The following is a 13,847-nucleotide window of genomic DNA, read 5'->3' on the forward strand; positions in this document are numbered from 1 at the left end:
GGGGCGGCTCTAGGAATTTTGCTGCCCCAAGCACGGCAGGCAGGCTGCCTCCCGTGGCTTGCCTGCGGAGGGTCCGCTGGTCCCGTGGCTTCGGCAGACCTCCCGCAGGCGTGCCTGCAGGAGGTCCTCCGAAGCCACGAGACCAGCGGACCCTCCGCAGGCACGCCTGCGGGAGGTCTGCCGAAGCCGCGGGACCAGCGGACCCTCTGCAGGCAAGCCACCGAGGGCAGCCTGCCTGCCGCCCTCGCGGCGCCAGCAGAGTGCCCCCCGCGGCTTGCCGTCCCAAGCATGCACTTGGCGTGATGGGGCCTGGAGCCGCCCCTGGAAGTGAGTATAGCCCATGGTGGGTGGGAGCTCCACTATCTTCTGTTGTTAGATTTTAACAGGTGCTGGCTGATCAAGGTAAACTCTAAGTTCTGCACTAGGGTTCACCTTGAATGGCTAATGTGTTAAAACACAACATCTCCTGACTAAACTAGGTTGTTAAAACATGTTGGCTAGCGCTCTTTAAAAATATACCTTTGATCCTAGTGTGGACAGCCTCTGGAGAAGAAACAGAGGATAGCATATGTAATCACAACAAAGATGTTTCTTTAACATATATTGCTGGGCCTATCACTTTCACATCAGCTAAATCTTTAGTTAACCAATTTAAAATATGAAAATATGTAATAAAATATGTAATTATTGAATGTAATATTTAAAACATTTACTGTTACATTACCTTTTTGTATTTTTATTTTCTATTTGTGTTACCATAGGACCTACAAGCCCCACTCATGACCAAGGACAATAGTGTGCTACACACGGTACAAACACAGAACAAAAAAGATGGTCCCAAGGAGCTTACAATTTTATTAACGTACAATCTATTAACTGTGCATGCAGTTCTAGTTACTACTTCTCAAAAAAGATATATTAGAATTGGAAAAAAAATACAGAGAAAGGCAACAAAAACGATTAGGGGAATGAAACATCTTCCATATGAGAAGAAATTAAAAGTCTGGAAATATGAATCTTGGAAAAGAGAAAGTGAATGAGGAAGTGTTATTTACCCCTTCACATAACACAAGATCTACAGGTCACCTAATGAAATTAATAAGTGGTAAGTTTAAAACTAACAAAAGGAAGTACTTCTGCGTACAACACACAGTCAACCTGTGGCATTCATTGCAAGGGGATGTTGTGAAGGCCAAAAGTATAACGGGTCAAAAAATAATTTGATAAGTTCATGGAGGATAGGTCCATGAATGGCTATTTAGCCAAGATAGTCAGTGATACAACCCTGTGCTCTGTACCTAATCTCTGACTGCCAGAAGTTGGGACTGGAGGACATGGGATGGGGAGTTCAAAGATTGCCCTGTGCTGTTCATTTCCTCTGAAACATCTGGCATTGACCAATGTCGGAAGGCAGGCTACTGGGCTAAAGGGACCATCGATCTTACCCATTATGGCCATTTTTAGGTTTTTAAAACTACTGAAATTAATGGAGTTACTCTGGAGCTATATTGGCATGATAACCTAACCAATCAGTTTGTTTTATATGTACATGGATATAGATAACGAGGGCTTTAGCATCCCCTCAGAATTTAGGGATTTCATTAATAAACAAACACTGAGTTTGGAACAGAAGTTTGTTTATTTCACTTTATTAAAAGTGGACAACTTAAGTTATAATGCAAAACTACTCATTAAAGTGCTTTTCAGCAACTATTATCTTATTATTTTTTAATGCTAGCTCTATCCCAAGTTATCTGTTCCCCTGACATACTTAGTAAACAAAACAAACAAAACTGCATAGAGAGAGAGAGTTGAAAAATATCTGAATTTGGTTAAAAAGTCAGAGTTCAAATCAACACTGAAACCTGTGCCAAACCTGATGTCAGGCACAAGTCTCATAAGGTGTAAGGGTTTGTTTGCTGAATATCATGTAGTGACTGTGTCCTCTGCATAGAATATCCACCAAAAGGAAACAAAATGCTTTTCTCATTTGTGTTTTTTGTTATTGCTGTAAGTTTTATACTTTTATTTTTATTTTTAAAGTTATGAACGTCTGTTCTCAAGGATGATGTGTTCTGCAATACATTTTGATAATAGGAAACAGATAAATTTCATTATAATTGATGATAAGGCACTTGAATGAGAGAATTATCTGAATTTTTTTTTAAACATGCAGGAAATAGGAATGATTTGTGAAAAGAAATAGAACAAACTATTGCATTTAGCTAAACGGATCTTTTCAGGTGACCAAAACATTTAATATATCTGTCAGTCTGCATGTCTGCCATTATCTCAGAGGACATAAACAACTTTTTATGCCAAATGCAGCTTTAGTTACACCAGTGCAAATCCACAGAAGTTAGTAATGTTATTCTAGATTGATGCCAGTGTAACTGAGAGCAGAATTTAATCCTTCAGGCAGATATCTTTAGAAACGATGGGCCTCATTCTAATTCCACATCAATTTTACACCTATGTCAATTTTGATTAAATTACTCCCGATTTTACACCAGTATAAGTAAGAGAATCTACACCCACTACGTGTTGCGATGTTGTGATGCACACCTTAAATTTTTTCAGAGCTGTCTTCACATATTACTTCTGTGGTTTCTCAAGGTTTTCACCCTGATAGCTTGTCTTGTTCTTAAATAGCATCTAAATTTAGCACCTTTTATTCCATGTAAAAGGGAATCATGGTTTCCAAAGCTAAACAGCAGATGGCTGAAGTTTACAAAACTGCTGGCAAATGCATTAGTTTGAATTGAGTCAAAGTTCTCTGCAAACATGCTTCCTTTCTGTCAGTGGACACAGCCTTGTTTATTTCATGCTTTGATACATAAGGTCAGGGGGCTAAAACAGAAAAAGATAATGAAAACTCTTAGAAAAAGCACAAATATAATTTTAGTCTCCGGTTAGTTTCTCTTTTGTACGTATAAGCAACAACAACAAAAAAAGTTTGTGTAAAATATTCTTTGCAGTGGCTTAAGCTATTGAAAAGAATAGGACTGTAATGCTGTTCGGCTGATTAGAAACTGCAATATGTCACGTCATGTACTCTTTTGTTGTAAGGAAATGTGTTGGGCAGAATGTGTCTTGCAAAAGGACTTCCATTATAATGGATGTGGGAGACATTATTTTTCCTTAAAAAAATATTTAAAAAAGAAAATGACTACAAATGTCTTATTGAAAGGCACTTGTAAATTCACTCGACATTTTGAAAGGATAAGACAAATGTCATGGCCATAGGCAGAAAAAATGAATGCCTTTAATACAACAGAATGGTGATTATGTAACACATAATTGTTCCTTTTGTGTTCTTTATTGACATTTGGTAAATTACAAAAGGCCTAGATTGTGACTTACTTGGTCGAGCAGAGTAGTAAGACTCCCCACTCCTCTTGATTAACTGAGCGAGACCTACCTGGATCTTGGGTCCAGGTCTTGTGGGGTGCAGAGTGCACCCCTTGCTCTCCAGATACTCTCCTGTAAACATGAGGGTCAGGAGGGGGCAGAGCCTTGTCTCCATCACCTGCAATGTGCTGGTGAAGCATGAGAGAGGAGGGTAGTGGTGAAGCATGGATCCACAAACAGACTGAGGAGTTGTCACACTGAGTGTCACAATGCCTAACTTTCAGGCAACTGAGGAAATCATAGGAACAATCCACAAAGCCTGAGTCAGGTGATTAGGCTCCCTCTACAATGAACGGGAACAGACACCTTGGAATGCGATTCACAAAACACAACACACTAGGCCGGGAGAATGCCTAAGGTAGCCAATGGGAGAGGCTGACAAGAGGGGTGTGTGCTAAGCCCTGTCCCTCTCACAGAGATAGGCGCCTAATTCTGGGTTGCAGGAAGGCACCTGTCTCCACTTGCTATCCACAAACCAGTGAAAGATACATGCTCTGCTGCTCCTCCAACTAACTCACATGCAAGGGCCAACATCCAGTTGGCATGCTTAGAGGCCATCTAATTCCACACAATGCTGCAGCTGGGGGTAGGGATGAGGAGGCTCTCCCTTATAACATTTAGTCCAATGGTTAGGATACTCATCTGGGATGTGGAAGACTGCCACCTGCCTGATGAAGAGAAGGGATTTGAATAGGAGTCTGCCACCTCTCAGGTGAGTGCCCCAACTACTGGCTATAGAGTAATTCTCACTCTTTCTCTGGACCATTTAATATTATTTAATTACTTAATTAAAGTGAAACAACAACAGTAGGAAAGACTGAGGTTGCCCCCATGAATATCCCAGTGGCATGTGAGTTAAGTGGAGGAATGCCTGTTGTCCCCTGGTTCATGAATCACTCTGGGGCTTAGGTGCCCAGATGCTTAGAGGTAGGCAGCAGTGCACATGCCCAGAGGCAGAAACATGGGCACCTAGGGACCTTGTACTGCAAAACCTGATGTGCTGAGTTTAGGTGCCTATAGGGTTAGGCGGCTGCCAAGCAGAAGTTTTGTGGCTTGCAAAGATGCCTAAAATGAGACTTGGGTACTTAGGTCCAGATCCACAAAGGTACTTAACTAATTTCTTTCTCAGAACAAGAGGAAAAGGCACACTGCTTTCTTGGGCTGTGCAGTTTATGCACTGCACTTGCTCAGGGCTAAATGCATAAACTACCCCTAAGTTAATACAACCTACAGACTAATTAGAGCAACATGAAGGGAGCGCTAGTACTGAGATGGCTACCAAAGTCCCGTCACCCTATCCCCAGCATGGTTGGAGGCAGCAGGGGACAGATGAAACTGGAAGCCCCTGCTGGGCGCAAATAGGGAGGTGTCTGAATAGGGAGATGTAGCTGAGCAGTCCATTGGACCAGGGACAAAGCAGGGCTGCACATTCCCCAGCAAGTTAATTGGGGAAGAGGCAGACTGACAAAGAGTTTAGAATTGAAGAGTTATGTCTACACTGCAATTAAAAACCCACTGCTGACCTGTAACAGCTGACTTGGGCTCAGGACGTTCAACCTAAGGGGATGTTTAATTGCAGTGTAGATGTGGGGATCCTCCCATCTCACAGGGCCCTAAAGCCTGGGCTCCAGCCTGAGCCTGAACATCTACACCGCAATTAAACAGCCCCGTAGCCTGAGCCAGCTGGCACAGGCCAGCCATGTGTGTTTAATTGCAACATAGACATACTCTGAGAGAGACAACGTGGCTCAGGGAGGCTCTGCTAAATTATTACTTCCCTGAAGGGAGTTTGTACCACTCTAAGACTCTCCTTGGAGGTATCATGCAGCTCCAGCACTGCAGCCCCTATGAGCCAGAGACAGTTCTGACCAGATGAGATCCCAGAAGGATTCCAGACCAAGGAAACCAGTGAGTTGGTTGAAGTCAGGAGAGGACCCAGCCCCACCCAGGGGAAAAGTTTGAATGTGAGGAGTTGGAGAATTAGCTTATTTATAAATGTTGGTTAATTATTAGATAGCCTTAATCCCTTCCATCCTCAAATCCTATTTTCCTGTTCCCAAAAAGTTCCTCACTTTGTTATACTATTATTATTGGTGTGTCATTCCTTTGCTGAAGTTTGCTTTGTTTATTTTATTGGCCCCTGGGCACTGGGCTTTACAGTACTTTCTAGTAATAGTATTATAAGCGATTTCTCAAAGGACAGCACCCCATATATCGGGCCCAATGAGGGGTCACCTTGAGTAAAATAACCAGGTATCAAGATAAAGACTTGAGGACCTACAAGCCGCCGCAAACATTGGCTATTCTAAGCACCTGGGAGAGAAAAGGGAGGAGACTTATGCCACATCTCAGGGGAGGAGCTATAATTATTATATATTATTTTTATTGCATTAACCTATAGATCCCTTATGGCCAAAAGCTAGGGATTGAAGCCCTATTGTACTAGGCACTGTTCACACACACAATGCAAAGATGTGTTCAAAGATCTGCCCCAAGGAGCTTTCAATCCAAGCAAAGTAAATCTAAGTTGAATAGGTCATCTATTAAGGCCTGAAGCTTTTAAAAGCAAAAGACTTGATCAAGATTATGGTTTCTGGAGCATGATTTTTTTCTTCTTCATTATCACTCTCAGGTCTGTTTCTTTCCTTGCTGCCTACCGGTTACAAGACCCAAGATGTCATGTACAACTTTCCCACCTCCACTTGCTTCACATTCTTATGTCATACTAGTGCTGTGTGTGTGTGTGTGTGTGTGTGTGTGTGTGTGTGTGTGTGTGTGTGTGTTGGGGGCTGAGAACAGGTGATTTGGCAAGGTCAAAGGCCAACTTCTCAGTTCATAGTAACCACTGTAAATATGGAATAACTCCACTGAATTCAGGGGAGTTACTCCTTATTACATGATTGCAGAATTTGGACATGGTGTGCATGCATTTATCGGGGATGTTGGGGGAATTTTAGATGAAGATTTGCTGTTAGTCAGGAACTTCACGATCAGGAAGGTCACAATGGAATGTTTTGAATCCTTCATTTGTCCTGTGACTGGGTTACAAAGGACCATGCCCCTGACTCAACACAGGGTCAGTGGCTAATTACACCTTTTCTTTTAAAACATCAAATATATAAAATGCAAGTATAGTATAATAGCAGCTAACAACAGTTACAAACCTATACAATCAATCGGTACTGTGTCTGTGTCTGTACTCTAATAATTTCTGATCACATGGCTACTTTTTGTTCTCAAAACACTGCTATCAGCATTGCCCTTTTCAGCCACTGAGGTGGAGCTGCCACCTGAAGTCTCTGTTTGCTGCTCCTTCACAGTCAGTGACTAGATGGGCTTGTGTTACGTCTACCCATACATGTGCAAAATTAGTAGCATCCTAAATGTCCTGAAGAAACAGAGCTAGTATCCTCCTTGGGTTGGTTTGTTCTCTTCTGTTCTTTGTTGTTTATTCTGATTTGTCTCCTAACCCAAGTGATTGTGCATAGTAAAGGCCTGATGTGGTATGCTTGAACTGATATATCAATAAGAATTGCCAAAATGAGCCATGTGTGAATTGTGAGCCATTATCTGTTATTAACTTATCTGGAATGATGAGCAAACTGTCATTTACAAGGCTTCAAAAGCTGCTATGATCTCTCCATTGCCCATTCCTCCTGTGCTGAACACAGGACTCATCTAAATACAATTGTTTTTTACCAGTTTAATTATATTGGTTTATAAATGGCTATAGTTAAACTAATGCAACCCCTTACTTTGGACAGTTATACTGATATAAAAGTTCTATCATCAGTAGGCCTTATTCCCCTAAATATACAGAAATAAGTTCTATTGATATAAGCACCTTTATACCAGTATACATGCATCCACACTAGGGTGTTATACCAATTTAATATCTATTTCTAAACTAATCTAGTCGTGTACATTGTGTGTAGATCAGCCCATAAATGTGGTGGCTGCTCGAAGACTTGCCCTTCCCTCCAGTGCTGGGTGAAGGTAAGGGAATACAGTAAGGACTCTACCAGATGTCACAGTAATGAGGCATTGACCAGGACTCTAGTTCCATGAGATGGGTGTTGTAAACCTGGGATTATACTGATCCAACAGGGGTTGTTATCAACTATTCATCAGGGAAGCTGAAAGAAAATCCTAAAAGGCAGCAAGATATGATGATAAAATCCAAGGGAGAAAGTGACCTCAGCAAGAAGTGGGGTAATAGTGGGAGTGGAAGTGGGGGTTAGAATTAATGTTGGTTGGTATGGAGGAAGGGGACATAAAAACAAAAGAATGGCCATACTGGGTCAGACCAATGGTCCATCTAGCCTAGTAGCCTGTCTTCCAACAGTGGCCGCTGCCATATGCTTCAGAGGGAATAAACAGAAAAGGGCAGTTTATCTAGTGACCTATCCTCACCCTTCCCCTCCAGTCCCAGCTTCTGGCAGTCAGAGGTTTAGGGACTCCCACAGCATGGGGATGTGTCCCTGACACCTTAGCAAATAGTCATTGATGGACCTATTCTCCATGAACTTAACATTCTTTTTTGAACCCTGTTATATTTTCGGCCTTTACAGCATCCCGGAAATGAGTTCCACGGGTTGTCTGCGCATTGTGTGAAGAAGTACTTCCTTATGTTCATTTTAAACCTGCTGCCCATTAACTTCTTCGGGTGACCCCTGATTTGTGTGTTATGTGAAGGGGTAAATAACACTTACTTCACACCATTTATGATTTTATACACTTCTGTCATATCCTCTGTCAGTTATCTCTTTCCCAAGCTGAACAGTGCCAGTCTTTTTATCTCTCCTCATCTGGAAGCTGTTCCATTGCTCTAATAATTTTTGTTGCCCATCTCTGTGCCTTTCCAATTCTAATATCTTTTTTTTTTAAATGTGGCAACCAGAACTGCATGCAGTATTCCAGATGTGGGCACATCATGGATTTATGTAGTGGCATTATGATAGTTTCTGTCTTATTATCTATCCCTTTTCTAATGGTTACTAACATTCTGTTAATTTTTTTTTACTCTCACTGCACATAAAGCAGATGTTTTCAGAGAACTATCCATGATGACTCCACAATCTTTTTCTTGAGTGGTAACAGCTAATTTGGATTCCTTCATTTTGTATGTATAGTTGAGATTATATTTCCCAATGTGTATTACTTTGCACTTATCAACATTAAATTTCATCTGCTGTTTTCTTGCCCAGGAACCCAGTTAGTGAGAGCCCTTTGTAACTCTTCACAGTCTGCTTTGGACTTAACTATCCTGTGTAATTTTGTATCATCTGAAAACTTTGACATGTCACAGTTTACCCCTTTCCCAGATCATTTATGAATATGTTGAATATGTCCCAGTACCGATCCTTGAGGGACCCTGGTATTTATCTTTGTCCACTGTGAAAAAAGATTGTTTATTCTTACCCTTTGTTTCCTGTCTTTTAACCATGAAAAGACCTTTCTTATCCTATGACAGCTTACTTTCCTTAAGAACCTTTGGTGAGGGATTTTGTCAAAGGTTTTCTAAAAGTCCAAGTACACTATATCAACTGGATCTCCCTTGTCCACATGGTTGTTGACCCCCACACAGAATTCCAATATATTGTGGAGGCATAATTTCCCTTTACAAGAAGCTGTGTTGTCTCTTCCCCAACATATAGCATTCATCTATGTGTCTGATAATTGTGTTCTTTATGATAGTTTCTACCAATTTGCCTGCTACTGAAATTAGGTTTACCAGCCTGGAATTGCTAAAATCGCCTCTGGAGCCTTTTAAAAAAAATCGGTGTCACATTAGCTATCTTTCAGTCATCTGGTACAGAGGCTAATCTAAGGGATAGGTAACCTACCACAATTAGCAGTTCTAAAGTTTCATATTTGAGTTCCTTCAGAATTCTTGGGTGAGTACCATCTGGTCCTGGTGACTTATTACTGTTTAATTTATCAATGTGTTCCAAAAAATCCTTTACTGATATCCCAGTCTGGAACATTTCCTCAGTTTTGTCACTTAAATATAATGGCTCAGGTGTGGGAATCTCCATCTTGTGCTCTGCACTGAAGACTGATGGAAAAAATTAATTTAGCTTCTTTTCAACAGCCTTATCTTCCTTCCATGCTCCTTTGCCAACTTGATCATCCAGTGATACCACAGAGTGTTTGGCAGGCTTCTTTTTTTCTAATGTACTTATTTTTGTTTTTGTTTTTGTGCCTTTCGCTAGTTGCTCTTCAAATTCTGTTTTGGCCTGCCTAATTATGGTTTTACACTTGACTTGCCAGAGTTTGTTCCTTTCTGTTTTGCTCAGTATGGTTTGAATTCCAATTTTTAAAGGATGTCTTTTTGTCTCTAACCACCTCTTTTACTTTGTTGTTCAGCCATGATGGCATTTTGTGGTCCTCTTAGTGTTTGTGTGTGTGTGTGTGTGTGTGTGTGTGTGTGCAGGTATACATATCATTTTAACCTCTATTATGTTGTTTTTAAAAAGTTTCCATGCAGTTTGCAGGCATTTCATATTTGTGACTGTTCCTTTTAATTTCTGTTTAACAAGCCTCCTCATTTTTGTGTAGTTCCCCTTTTTTAAATTAAATGCTATTGTGGGGGATTTCTGTGGTATCCCTCCTACAAGGTTTTTAAAGATAATTACAGTATGTTTGCTATTACTGAGCTGTTCAGCTATATTCACTTCTTGGACCAGATCCTGTATGCCATTTAGGACTAAATCAAGAACTACTTCCCCCACTTGTTGTTTCAGGACTAGCTCCTCCAAAAAGCAGTTATTAATGGTGTCCAGAATTTTTCTCTCTGCATCCTGTCCTGAGGTGACATGTTCCCAGGGCTGGCTCTAGACCCCAGCGCGCCAAGCGTGCGCTTGGGGCGGCATCCCGCGGGAGGGCGGCAGGCGGCTCCGGTGGACCTCCCACAGGCATGCCTGCGGAGGGTCCGCTGGTCACGCGGCTCCGGTGGAGCATCTGCAGGCGTGCCTGCGGGAGGTCCACCGGAGCCGCGGGACCAGCGGACCCTCCGCAGGCACATCTGCAGGAGGTCCACCAGAGCCGCGGGACTGGCGACCGCCAGAGCGCCCCCCGTGGCGTGCCGCCCTGCTTGGGGCGGCGCAAATCCTAGAGCCGCCCCTGCATGTTCCTAGTCAATATGGCGATAGTTGAAATCTCCAATTATTATTGGGTTTTCTGTTTTTATAGCCTCTCTAATCTCCCTGAGCATTTCACAATCACTATTACCCTCCTGGTCAGGTGGTCAGTAGTATATTCCTATAGCTATATTCATTATTCAAGCATGGAGATTCTATCCATAGAGATTATATAGTCTTTTCTTATGTCTTCCTGGTCATAGCAGTCCATATCAGATATGACAGCTTCACCAGCTTTTATCATCTCGATGACTGGCTTCTAATTGTCAAGACACATCAAGAAGCCTACAAGTCAATTTCATTAATGCTTCATCTCCTCTCTTCCCTAAGGATCATTGTAAACCTTGAAAAGTTTCACTCCAACACAGACTATAGACTTCATCAGAGCAACCCTAAATTCAGTCACAGCAAGAGTTTTTTTTTATTGATGGAAAGATTCCAAGCAATGGACAATAATAGATCAGTTCATGTACAACCCTAGAACACCAATCAGAACTTGTTTTCTTTCCTGGGACATATGGCCTCATGCACTTATGTTACATAATTTTCCAGACTCCACCTTCATTGCCAGCAGGCATGGCTTCAAACAGTGTACTCACCAACAAATGGTTCTTGGATATCATAGTAACAGTTCCCACCAAGGAAACATCATTTCTACTGTGGTGGAAAGATCCCCATCAAGTATGTGTGGGCATTCCCCTTACCAGACAGGACAATCATTACGGATGTCTCTCACTCTGGCTAGGGAGCCCACATGGACAGACATTTGCCACAGGGCACTTGGATATCCCAAGAGACACGGATGCACATCAGTATTTTGGAATTATGGGCAGTCTATTCATCTATGCGTACCCATGTGGAATACAAATAGGGACCACACATCTCGAAGAACCTCCAGTTACGTACTCTTCTGTGGCTTTTTCTTGTTTGGAGGACCTTCAAATATCAAGGCTACTTTTAGTTTTACTGTAAAGAGAGAATATTTGGGGCAACTGAAAAGCATGATAATCTCAAATTCTGGAAAATGTGTTAGATGCACAAGTACTATGCTGATAGGCATAGATCGTAGAAGGGTATGCTAAACATGTAAAAATGTTTAATAAGTTGATCAGCTTTTTATTATTTCTGTTTTCAATTCTCCTTCCAACTTGTATTTCATTAAGGATTTAAAAAGACACCTGGCCAAGTTCCACATGGCCAAGTTCCTCTATTGACGTCAATGTACCTATGCTGATTTACTCCAGTTGACGATCTGGCCAAGTTAATCATAAAAGACAAAATTAACTTTGCTGGGTATCTGTTACCAGGCCACAAAGTTAATACTGAAAAGAGTAATATCAAACAATCATTTTGTATGGCCAGGAATTGCACATGTGAAAATCCACTTTAAGGACATGTTCTATAGATGCTTAGTTAAGTCCATAAAAAAATCTCTTGTATTTCTTGATACATAAAAGAGAGAAAAATCTTCTAGAAAAATCTTGATTCTTCGTTACCTCGACAGTAAGTGTGGCAATGATGAATCCTTTCCCTATGTTCACCAAATGTATGAGTTTCTCTACACTGAGTAAAGGCAATAAACTTCTTAAATTCAATGGACATCTTGACCTTGTATCCTATGATGCGAGTTTCGTAAGGTCTACTTTTCATCATGGTTCATCTTTCTCTCTGTGGGTGTATTGTATCTAAGCGAAAGTATTTGTCCTCCAAGAGAAATATAACTTTTATTTTTTTCATTTAGGCTCAGGTGAGCAATATCTACACTATAACTGTTAAAGGGTACATTCTTCCATAAATCTGTGCAAATATAAAATGTAGTCATACAGAATGCAGTGCATTTTTCAAGCTGAATTTGTGCACAATTATATTTTGGGTGTATATAAAAGAGCATTATAAGTCAAAGTTTGATACCTAGTAGGTGTTAGATTTAGGTGGTTTAGACCAATGGTAGATGTGTTTACTCTACTGTAAGACTGGAAATCTTGGAAAAATTTTAGAAGCTTTGTCTTGTCAAATATTAAACTGAGTATCTTAAATCTAGTACATGCATCCTTCTATTTTATCTCATTTTGAATGAAAGGTTTATTTATTTTTGTGGAAGTGTCCTCTTCTACCATGCTGCAGGATTTAGACAGCATCTTTGTCCAGTGTTGGTGAACATGTGTTGACAAGGAAATAAAACTGTTGCCCAAATCCCTCTCCATGCTGATCTTAGCATCACAGTTGAACCTGCCCAGGACTGCAAGACACCTAATCCTCTGCTTGTGTTTTGAGACTAAGGATGTACCAAATATGCCTCTACCAAAGACCTGTCATCACTTCCTTCAACCAAGATTTGGGTCTTCTCTCCCACCTATGGCAGAGGCAGACCAAATACACTGGTTTGCTGACAGGCATATGGATACCAAAGATTTCTAGACTTCACTGCTGAGTAAAGGGGACTAATAATCAGATATGGGCAGGATGTTCATGAATTGTTAGAACATTACAGCCACCTGCTATCTACAGCCTTTGATGTAGTGATCCTCCACAGCCCCTCCCTGTCATCCCCACAATTCTCTGTACTTCACAGACTTGCAACAGATGAAAGAAGAGGACAGATAATTGTAGCAATGATAGTGGAATATCAGATCTGAATGGGACTGATAGCAACAGAATGCATGAGGAGGACAGTCTTGCTAAGAGGTTCCTCTTCTGTTCTGCCCTTGCTTTTGCAAGATCTTGATCTACAGAATTATGCTGGATAGTAGCTACTTCATTCTGTTTCAGACTCAAATATAGTTTTTGATAATCAATCAAAATGGTTTAAAATATTTTGTAATACAATAATTATATTTATTAGACAGCACCAAATGTGTACAAGCAATTGAATGTCTGACAAGATATAATGGAATATTATGATTTTATGTTTGTATGTGTAGCCATACAAATTCTCTGTACACATATTAAGGTGCAGTCCATTATAGTTTGAAATGACATGTTTACGAAGTTTCAGCCCAATTTAATTTAAAATTATATAATTCCCTGAATGTAGTTGTTTCATTCAGAAGGAAAATGTGGATGGAACATTTACTGCAGCAATACACACAATGCTACTATACTTTAAAACCATACTTATTCCTTCTTAACCAAATCTTCCTTTCATAGTAAAATGGACCAATATTTGCATTAACTGTACCCAGCAAGAAACAAATACTTGACCTATGTTATCATTCAGCTGCTCACTATAAAAATGATTTTTTCTAGCAGTTACTTGTCCTGCTCTGTAACTTCAGCAAGAGCAGTTCTCATCAA

The sequence above is a fragment of the Mauremys reevesii genome, linkage group 1, assembly GCF_016161935.1.
Source record: "Mauremys reevesii isolate NIE-2019 linkage group 1, ASM1616193v1, whole genome shotgun sequence".
NCBI classification, from domain to species: Eukaryota; Metazoa; Chordata; order Testudines; family Geoemydidae; genus Mauremys; species Mauremys reevesii.